The following is a 9,866-nucleotide window of genomic DNA, read 5'->3' on the forward strand; positions in this document are numbered from 1 at the left end:
TCTCCCTGGTTGTAGGTTGTACTTTCACTTTACTGATCATGTAATTTGAAGATAAAAAACTCTTAATTTTAAATTTATTAACATTTTTTAAATGTTAATTTAATTTTAAATTTATTAGCATTTTTTAAATGTTAATTTAATTTTAAAATTATTAACATTTTACAACGTAAATTTAATGTTAATTTAATTTTAAATTTATTAACATTTTTCTTCTAGTTAGTAATTTTGAGTCTTAATTAAAGAATTCTTCCCTACCATAAATTCATGCAAATATTCTCCAATATTTTCTTCTAAAATGTTCATAAATTTTCTTTTCACCTTTCAATCTGTAGTCCACCAGGAATTGAGTCTTTGGTGTGAGAGAGTGATTTGATTTCAGTTTATTTTCAATATGAATAGTCAGTTGTTCCAGTACTATATATTGTAGAGTATTTTCTTTCCCTACCTAGCTGCAGCTACCCCTATCTGAAATCTAATATTAGAATAAAGCCAAATGCTATAAAAACATTCCCCCAAATTTCAGTGTCCCCAATATAGTATGACTGGTTTGGGCCAATGCTTTCTTCCACTTGATTGTTTAATAACCCATGCTCCTTCCCTTTCATGTCTGACCATTCACTCGGGCACTGTAGTCTGTTGCATCCAGCTGGCAGGTGGAAGAAGAAAGGCTAGCGAAAGCATGCCAGCTTCTTAAACATTTTGGTTTGCAGGTGATCATATTAATACTGCTTATATTTAATTGGTGAAACTAGTCACTTAACCATACATATACATTGCTTGCTATAAAATTTTTTGTAATGATTTGTATCATTTTAATATATTGGATGATTGTTTGCCAATATCTGACTTACAGTTTTCTATTTATGTTCACAAGAAACACTGGCTAATGATTTTCTGTTCTCATATTGTCCTACTTAGTTTTGGTATCAAGATTATATTAGCTTCATTTTGGAGTTGCTATTTTCCCATGTTCTATTTCCTATGCATTTGGAATCATCATCATCTTCTTCTTTTTTTTTTGAAAGTTTAGTAGAACTCACCCTTAAAACCATTTCAGACTGTTGTTTGCTTTAAGGGGGTATTTTAACTACTGAGATCACCTTTGTAAAGTTAAAGTACTTTTCAGAGTTTTCATTTCTTCTAAGCTCACTTTTGGTAACTTCTGTGCTTCAAAATGTTCGTTCAATTTATTTTAGTTTTTAAATTTATGGGCACAATTTCTTAATAGTTTCAAAATTTGTAGTGTGAGTGTATGCACACCCCTTCCCTTTATCTGTGTTTTCTTTTGTCCTGATCAATTTTTCTAGTAGTTTTAAAATTTTATTTGCCTCTCTAAATATTGACTGTTTTGATGTTCTCTATTGATTTCTGCTCATATTTCATTTTATTCTACTTTTAAGAATTCATTTTGTTTTCTTTTCTGCTTATGGTTTGTATTTATGTTAGCTTTCTGCTTTCTACTATAAATATTAAGAATTCTAAAAAAAATTCCTCAAAGTACCTCAATTACTTTGTTCATGTACTTTTAAGTATATTTAAATGTCCATTATGATTTCTTCTTTAATCATGGATTATTTAGAATTGGACTTTTAAATTTGCAAATGTATTTTCTGTGTATCTGTTATTTCAGTCTTAGTTGATTGATTGTATTGTATGATACTATTTTTTTTAAATTTGCAGAGACTGCTTTACTGCCCAGTGCAGGGCAACTTCATGCAAGTGTTTCCTATGTGCTTAAAAAGAAAGTGTTAGGTACACATTTAGGAACGTGGTTTTCACATGTTCATTTAACCAGGCTTGTTCATTGAGTTGATAGGATATTCCATGTTTATGTACTGAAATCTCCCACTAAGCTTGTTTTTCTCAGTCCATTTGTGTTGCTATAAAGGAAATAATCTAAGGCTGGGTAATTTAGGGGGAAAAAAAGAGGTTTATTTGGCTCCATGCTTCTGCAGGGTATACCAGAGGCATGGTGTGGCATCTGCTTCTGGTGAGGGCTTCAGAGACCTGCTAGTCATGGTGGAAAAAGAAGGGAGGGCAAGTATGTCATGGCAGGAGGGGGAGCAAGAAAGAGAGGAGGAGGAAGTGCCAGGCTCTTTTTAGCAATCAGATCTTGCTGGGAACTAAGAATAAGAACCCAATCCTGCAAGATTGGCACCAAGCCATTCATGAAGGATCCACTTCCAGGATCCAAACACCTCCCACTAAGCCTCAGTTCTAGCATTGGGAATAAATTTCAACATGAGATTTGGAGTGTCAAATGTGCAAACAATATCACTTGTGAAACTGATCAGTTATCTTTTAATGTCTAGTATTTTTTTCTTTACATATGTAAAGGTTGTTTTCTGAACTCATTTAAAGTTCAGAAAAGTTTTCTTCACCTGGACGATTAATTCTTTTATTATGTAGTCTTTTGTCTGATCCATTATTATATGATGTATATCACAGCTTTCTTTGGGTTTGTGTTTTCCTAGTATATCTTTTTCTATTCAGGTATGTCTTTCTCTGTTTCTTATAAAAAGATATATTGCTGGGTTAAAAATATCTGTATCTATCTAGATGGATATCCTGTCTGATCATTTTTGTCTTTTAACTGGAGCATTTAGTTCACTCATATTTTCATGAATACTTATTATAAATAATACTTGATTTTACTTCTAGCATTGTTTTTGGCAGTCAGCTTACTTTTGTTTTTGCTCGTTTTTCCCTCCTACTGCCTTCCTTTGAAGTAATTGAGTTTTGTATTCTTATTCTAATTTTTCCTCTTCCATTTTAAATTTATGATAGCTCTCTATTATTTTAGTAATTACTCTTAAAATTTTCCTGTTGGTTATTTGGCAAACTAAAAAAACTAATCAGTTGTTTAATTTTATTTCTAAATAAAGAAACTTTATGATTAATAACTTTCTTCTTATCTTGCCTGTTTTCATTCTCTGGTGTTTATTTCTATTTTATATACTTTAACCTTCAGTGTTAGATATTATAGCTATAGTCTTATATGATTAATTTTATTTTGATTTACTTACAGGTTGGCCACACTCTTTGTGTACAATTTCTAAAATGCTGAGATAAGCATTAAGATTTTATCCAGTAAAAAGGGGGGTATTATCTATCTGAAAAAAATACCTGATCAAAATGATACTTTAGAAAGATTAATCTGATCCATTAAAAAATAATAATAGAGGAAGGAAGAGATGAGAAATAGGAACACAAGTAAGTTAAAGGCTATAATCAAGCAATTTGATTGATCTGAACTATTGGGGCGGAAAAGGAGAAAGGGAATAAAAATTAGAAGTAACAGTCACTGTGTTAGAAAAATTCACAGAATTAGTGGTTTGTTGTGAAGTAGTGAAGAAAACAAAAATGAGAATGAGATTTCTAAACCCAAATTATTGAAATGTTACTAGAATTATTAGCAACTTGGAAAGTCAAAGAGAAGCGCTGCTTTGAGGAGAAAGATAGAATGATGCGTATGGCCCTTGGCAGAGAAGTCAATAGAGGACTGGGGAAATAGTTGTTACAGTGGTAAGCATATCCATGTAGTCAGTGGAAACAGATGTGGGAGAGGGTGAAGGTGTCAAATGGAAATGCTTTGGGTAATACAGGACAGACAGATACCCCCAACAAAATGTTCACATTTAGAAAGCCTAAGAAGTGTCAGCAGTGGAGATACTAGAGTCAGGGAGAATTTGCTTTTGTGGAATATCATCCACGTGTGGCACTAAGATAGCGATTTCATATATTTTTCCTCCTGTAAGTCAAATGAGGAGGTGGTATGGTACCAGGGAGGAGAATGTTTAAAAAAGAACAAAGCGTTCAGCTGTGTGGAATGATGCAGAAGCACTAAGAAGAGAATAAGAATTAAGAAGGTCGTATTGTGTGATTGGGATGTGATTGATAACTGTACAGATAATACGTTCTGATGAAAAGAGACAAAACTGTGAGGACTTGATATGCGAATGAATACTGTACTAGTAATCATTAAAATGCAAACAAGACTTAATCATTCAGTGGAAAGGACTGTAGCAAGCCTAAGAAAAGATACTTTTGATGTAAAATAGAAAGGATGAGTTATGTGATGAGCATACTGTCTACACATTATTATATATATGCACTAAATAGATATGTGTTGAATGAAAAGGTAAGTGTTCAGAGTTTTGAATAATAGAAACTGGAGGGAAGGACAGATAAGCAATTGAAAGTTACTGAATTGATAAGTTCTTTCATTTTAAAATTCCGACAATATCTGTTAGAAACTATTCTGTGGAATTGAACAGATAAAGCATGTGATTTTCTTTTTGTACATGTTTTTAAATGTACACCAGGTATAGGAAAATAAGGTAATTTTGATAAGATGTTCCTTGAATAATGGTAATTTGCTATCAATAACAATTGACTTTACCATTTGAAAAGCCAAAGAGAGATGAATTTTGATAAAAGATGGGTTCTTACTTAAAGATATGTATGGAAGAGGTGTTCTTATTTTTTTTTTTTTATTGTTGGGGATTCATTGAGGGTACAATAAGCCAGGTTACACTGATTGCAATTGTTAGGTAAAGTCCCTCTTGCAATCATGTCTTGCCCCCATGAAGTGTGACACACACCAAGGCCCCACCACCCTCCCTCCGTCCCTCTTTCTGCTTTCCCCCCCATAACCTTAATTGTCATTAATTGTCCTCATATCAAGATTGAGTACATAGGATTCATGCTTCTCCATTCTTGTGATGCTTTACTAAGAATAATGTCTTCCACTTCCATCCAGGTTAATATGAAGGATATAAAGTCTCCATTTTTTTAAATGACTGAATAGTATTCCATGGTATACATATACCACAGCTTGTTAATCCATTCCTGGGTCAGTGGGCATTTAGGCTGTTTCCACATTTTGGCGATTGTAAATTGAGCTGCAATAAACAGTCTAGTACAAGTGTCCTTATGATAAAAGGATTTTTTTCCTTCTGGGTAGATGCCCAGTAATGGGATTGCAGGATCAAATGGGAGGTCTAGCTTGAGTGCTTTGAGGTTTCTCCATACTTCCTTCCAGAAAGGTTGTACTAGTTTGCAGTCCCACCAGCAGTGTAAAAGTGTTCCCTTCTCTCCACATCCACGCCAGCATCTGCAGTTTTGAGATTTTGTGATGTGGGCCATTCTCACTGGGGTTAGATGATATCTCAGGGTTATTTTGATTTGCATTTCTCTAATATATAGAGATGATGAACATTTTTTCATGTGTTTGTTAGCCATTCATCTGTCATCTTTAGAGAAAGTTCTATTCATGTCTCTTGCCCATTGATATATGGGATTGTTGGCTTTTTTCATGTGGATTAATTTGAGTTCTCTATAGATCCTAGTTATCAAGCTTTTGTCTAATAGAAAATATGCAAATATCCTTTCCCATTGTGTAGGTTGTCTCTTTGCTTTGATTATTGTCTCCTTAGCTGTACAGAAGCTTTTCAGTTTAATGAAGTCCCATTTGTTTATTTTTGTTGTTGTTACAATTGCCATGGCAGTCTTCTTCATGAAGTCTTTCCCCAGGCCAATATCTTCCAGTGTTTTTCCTATGCTTTCTTTGAGGATTTTTATTGTTTCATGCCTTAAATTTAAGTCCTTTATCCATCTTGAATCAATTTTTGTGAGTGGGGAAAGGTGTGGGTCCAGTTTCAGTCTTTTACATGTAGACATCCAGTTCTCCCAACACCATTTATTGAATAGGGAGTGTTTCCCCGAAGGTATGTTCTTGTTTGGTTTATCGAAGATTAGGTAGTTGTAAGATGTTAGTTTCATTTCTTGGTTTTCAATTCGATTCCAAGTGTCTATGTCTCTGTTTTTGTGCCAGTACCATGGTGTCTTGACCACTATGGCTTTGTAGTACAGACTAAAATCTGGTATGCTGATGCCCCCAGCTTTATTTTTATTACTAAGAACTGCCTTAGCTATATGGGGTTTTTTCTGGTTCCATACAAAACGCAGAATCATTTTTTCCAAATCTTGAAAGTACGATGTTGGTATTTTGATAGGAATGGCATTGAATAGGTAGATTGCTTTGGGAGGTATAGACATTTTAACAATGTTGATTCTTCCCGTCCATGAGCATGGTATGTTCTTCCAATTGTTAATATCCTCTGCTATTTCCTTTCTGAGGATTTCATAGTTTTCTTTATAGAGGTCCTTCACCTCCTTCGTTAGGTATATTCCTAGGTATTTCATTTTCTTTGAAACTCTGGTGAAGGGAGTTGTGTCCTTAATTAGCCTCTCATCTTGACTTTTATTGGTGTACACAAAGGCTACTGACTTGTGGACATTGATTTTATATCCTGAAATATTACTGTATTTTTTGATGACTTCTAGGAGTCTTGTGGTTGAGTCTTTGGGGTTCTCTAAGTATAAGATCATGTCGTCAGCAAAGAGGGAGAGTTTGACCTCCTCTGCTCCCATTTGGATTCCCTTTATTTCCTTGTCTTGCCTAATTGTATTGGCTAGAACTTCCAGCACTATGCTGAATAGTAAAGGTGACAGAGGACAACCTTGTCTGGTTCCAGTTCTAAGAGGAAAAGCTTTCAGTTTTACTCCATTTAGTAAAATATTGGCTGTGGGTTTGTCATAGATAGCTTCAATCAGTTTTAGAAATGTGCCAACTATGCCTGTACTCTTCAGTGTTGTAATTAGAAAAGGATGCTGGATTTTATCAAATGCTTTTTCTGCATCTATTGAGAGGATCATGTGATCTTTATTTTTGCCTCTGTTAATATGGTGGATAACGTTTATGGACTTGCGTATGTTAAACCAGCCTTGTATCCCTGGGATGAAGCCTACTTGATCATGATGAATGACTTTTTTGATGATAAGCTGTAATCTATTGGCTAGGATTTTGTTGAGAATTTTTCCATCTATATTCATGAGTGAGATTGGTCTGAAATTCTCCTTTTTGTTTGGGTCTTTTCCTGGATTTGGTATCAGGTTGATGTTTGCTTCATAGAATGTGTTGGGGAAGATTCCTTCTTCCTCAATTTTTTGGAATAATTTCTGCAGTACAGGAATAAGCTCTTCCTTGAAGGTTTGATAGAATTCTGGAGTGAAGCCATCTGGACCAGGGCATTTTTTGGTTGGAAGATTTTTATTGTTTCTTTGATCTCAAGTGCTTGAAATTGGTCTGTTCAGGAGCTCTATTTCTTCCTGGCTAAGTCTATGGAGAGGGTGTGATTCCAAACATTGATCCATTTCCTTCACATTGTCAAATTTCTGGGCATAGAATTTCTGGTAGTATTCAGCGATGATCTCTTGTATCTCTGTGTGATCAGTTGTTATTTCCCCTTTATCATTTCTGATTGAGGTTATTAGAGATTTTACTTTTCTGTTCCTCGTTAGTCTGGCCAATGGTTTATCTATTTTATTTATTTTTTCAAAAAACCAACTCCTTGTTTCATTAATTTTCTGAATGATTCTTTTGTTTTCAATTTCATTGATCTCTGATTTGATTTTGGATATTTCTTTTCTTCTACTGAGTTTAGGCTTAGATTGTTCTTCTTTTTCCAATTCCATAAGATCTCTTGTGAGATTGTTGATGTGCTCTCTTTCTGTTTTTCGAATGTAGGCATCTAAAGCGATGAATTTTCCTCTCAAAACTGCTTTTGCAGTATCCCACGGGTTTTGGTAACTTGTGTCTTCATTGTTGTTATGCTCAAGGAACTTAATGATTTCCTGTTTTATTTCTTCCTGCACCCATCTGTTATTCAGCAGAAGACTGTTTAATTTCCATGCCTTTGGGTGGGGTCGAGCGTTTTTGTTAGAGTTGAGTTCCACCTTTAGTGCCTTATGGTCTGAGAAGATACAAGGTAAAATTTCAATTCTTTTGATTCTGTTGATATTTGTTTTGTGTCCCAGGATATGATCAATTTTGGAGAATGTTCCACGGGGTGATGAGAAGAATGTATATTCTTTATCTTTGGGGAGGAGTGTTCTATATGCGTCTATCAAGCACAGTTGTTCTGGAGTCTCATTTAAATCTCTTATATCCCTGTTTAATTTCTGTTTAGAGGATCTGTCCAGCTCTGTAAGTGGAGTGTTAAAGTCCCCTATTATTATGGTATTATCAGATATCATATTGCTCAGACTGAGTAAGGTCTGTTTCAAGAATCTGGGAGCATTTAAATTGGGTGCATAAATATTTAGAATTGAAATGTCTTCTTGTTGTATTTTTCCCTTGACCAATATAAAGAGACCATCTTTTTCTTTTTTGACTTTAGTTGCTTTAAATCCACATGTGTCTGAAAATAAGACTGCAACTCCTCTTTTCTTCTGAATTCCATTTGCCTGTAAAATTGTCTTCCAACCCTTGACTCGGAGCTTTAATTTGTCTTTTGAAGCCAGGTGTGTTTCTTGCAGACAGCAAATGGATGGCTTGTGTTTTTTAATCCAGTCAGCCAATCTATGTCTCTTCAGTGGGGAATTCAAGCCATTAACATTTATGGAGATAATTGATAAGTGTGATAGTATTCTATTCGTCTTATTTGGTGAGAGTCCATTGCTTAGTTTTATCTTTTGCATCAGTGTGGAGGTTAGGTTCTGTCCTTTAATTTCTGAGTTCTTACTTTGCTGCTGATCCATTGTGGTGGTCAGTGTGCAGAACAGGTTGAAGTATTTCCTGTAGAGCTGATCTTGTTGTGGCGAATTTCCTCAATGTTTGTATATCCGGAAATGATTTGATTTCTCCGTCAATTTTGAAGCTTAGCTTAGCAGGGTACAGAATTCTGGGCTGGAAATTGTTCTGTTTAAGTAGATTAAAGGTAGATGACCATTGTCTTCTTGCTTGGAAAGTTTCATTAGAGAAGTCTGCGGTCACTCTGATGGATTTGCCCCTGTAGGTCAACTGGCACTTACTCCTGGCAGCTTGCAGAATCTTTTCTTTTGTCTTGACTTTGGACAGGTTCATCACAATGTGTCTTGGAGAAGCTCCGTTAGAGTTGAGGCGACCAGGGTCCAATATCCCTCTGAAAGCAGTGTGTCAGAATCTTTGGTGATATTTGGGAAATTTTCTTTTATAATATTCTCTAGTATGGCTTCCATTCCTCTGGGGCATTCTTCTTCCCCTTCTGGAATTCCTATAACTCGTATGTTGGAACGCTTCATAAAGTCCCATAATTCTGACAGTGAACGTTCTGCTTTCTCTCTCTTCTTTTCTGCCTCTTTTACTATCTGAGTTATCTCAAGAACTTTGTCTTCTACCTCTGAAATTCTTTCTTCTGCATGGTCTAACCTGTTGCCGATACTTTCCATTGCATCTTTAAGTTCCCTAATTGACTGTTTCAGTTCCTTCAGCTCTGCTATATCCTTTTTATATTCTTCATATTGTTCATCTCTGATTTGATTCTGTTTTTGGATTTCCTTTTGGTTATTTTCCACTTTATTAGCAGTTTCCGTCATTGTTTCCATCATTTCTTATATTGTTTTCAACATGTGTATTCTAAATTCCCTTTCTGTCATTCCTAACATTTCTGTATAGGTGGAATCCTCTGCAGTAGCTACCTCATGGTCCCTTGGCGGGGTTGTTCTGGACTGGTTCTTCATGTTGCCTGGAGTTTTCTGCTGATTCTTCCTCATGAGTGATTTCTTTTATCTGTTTCCTTGCCCTAATTTTCCTTTCACTTCCTCTTGCTCTTTAAGTTCTCGTGCCTGTGGACTAAGGGTTATAGGACCAGAAGGCTGAGAAGGTTGAAGAGCAAAAAAAGGATGAAAGAAAGGAGGACCGAGTAATAAGAAAAACAAAGATAAATAGAGAAAGGAGATGGTGTGGGTGAAAGGAATATTGACAAAGAGAAGAGAGGCACAGAAAGAGGGAGACAGAGCAATATAGGTGTACAGTACGGTAC

This window comes from Nycticebus coucang, chromosome X (genome assembly GCF_027406575.1).
Source record: "Nycticebus coucang isolate mNycCou1 chromosome X, mNycCou1.pri, whole genome shotgun sequence".
Lineage (NCBI taxonomy): Eukaryota > Metazoa > Chordata > Mammalia > Primates > Lorisidae > Nycticebus > Nycticebus coucang.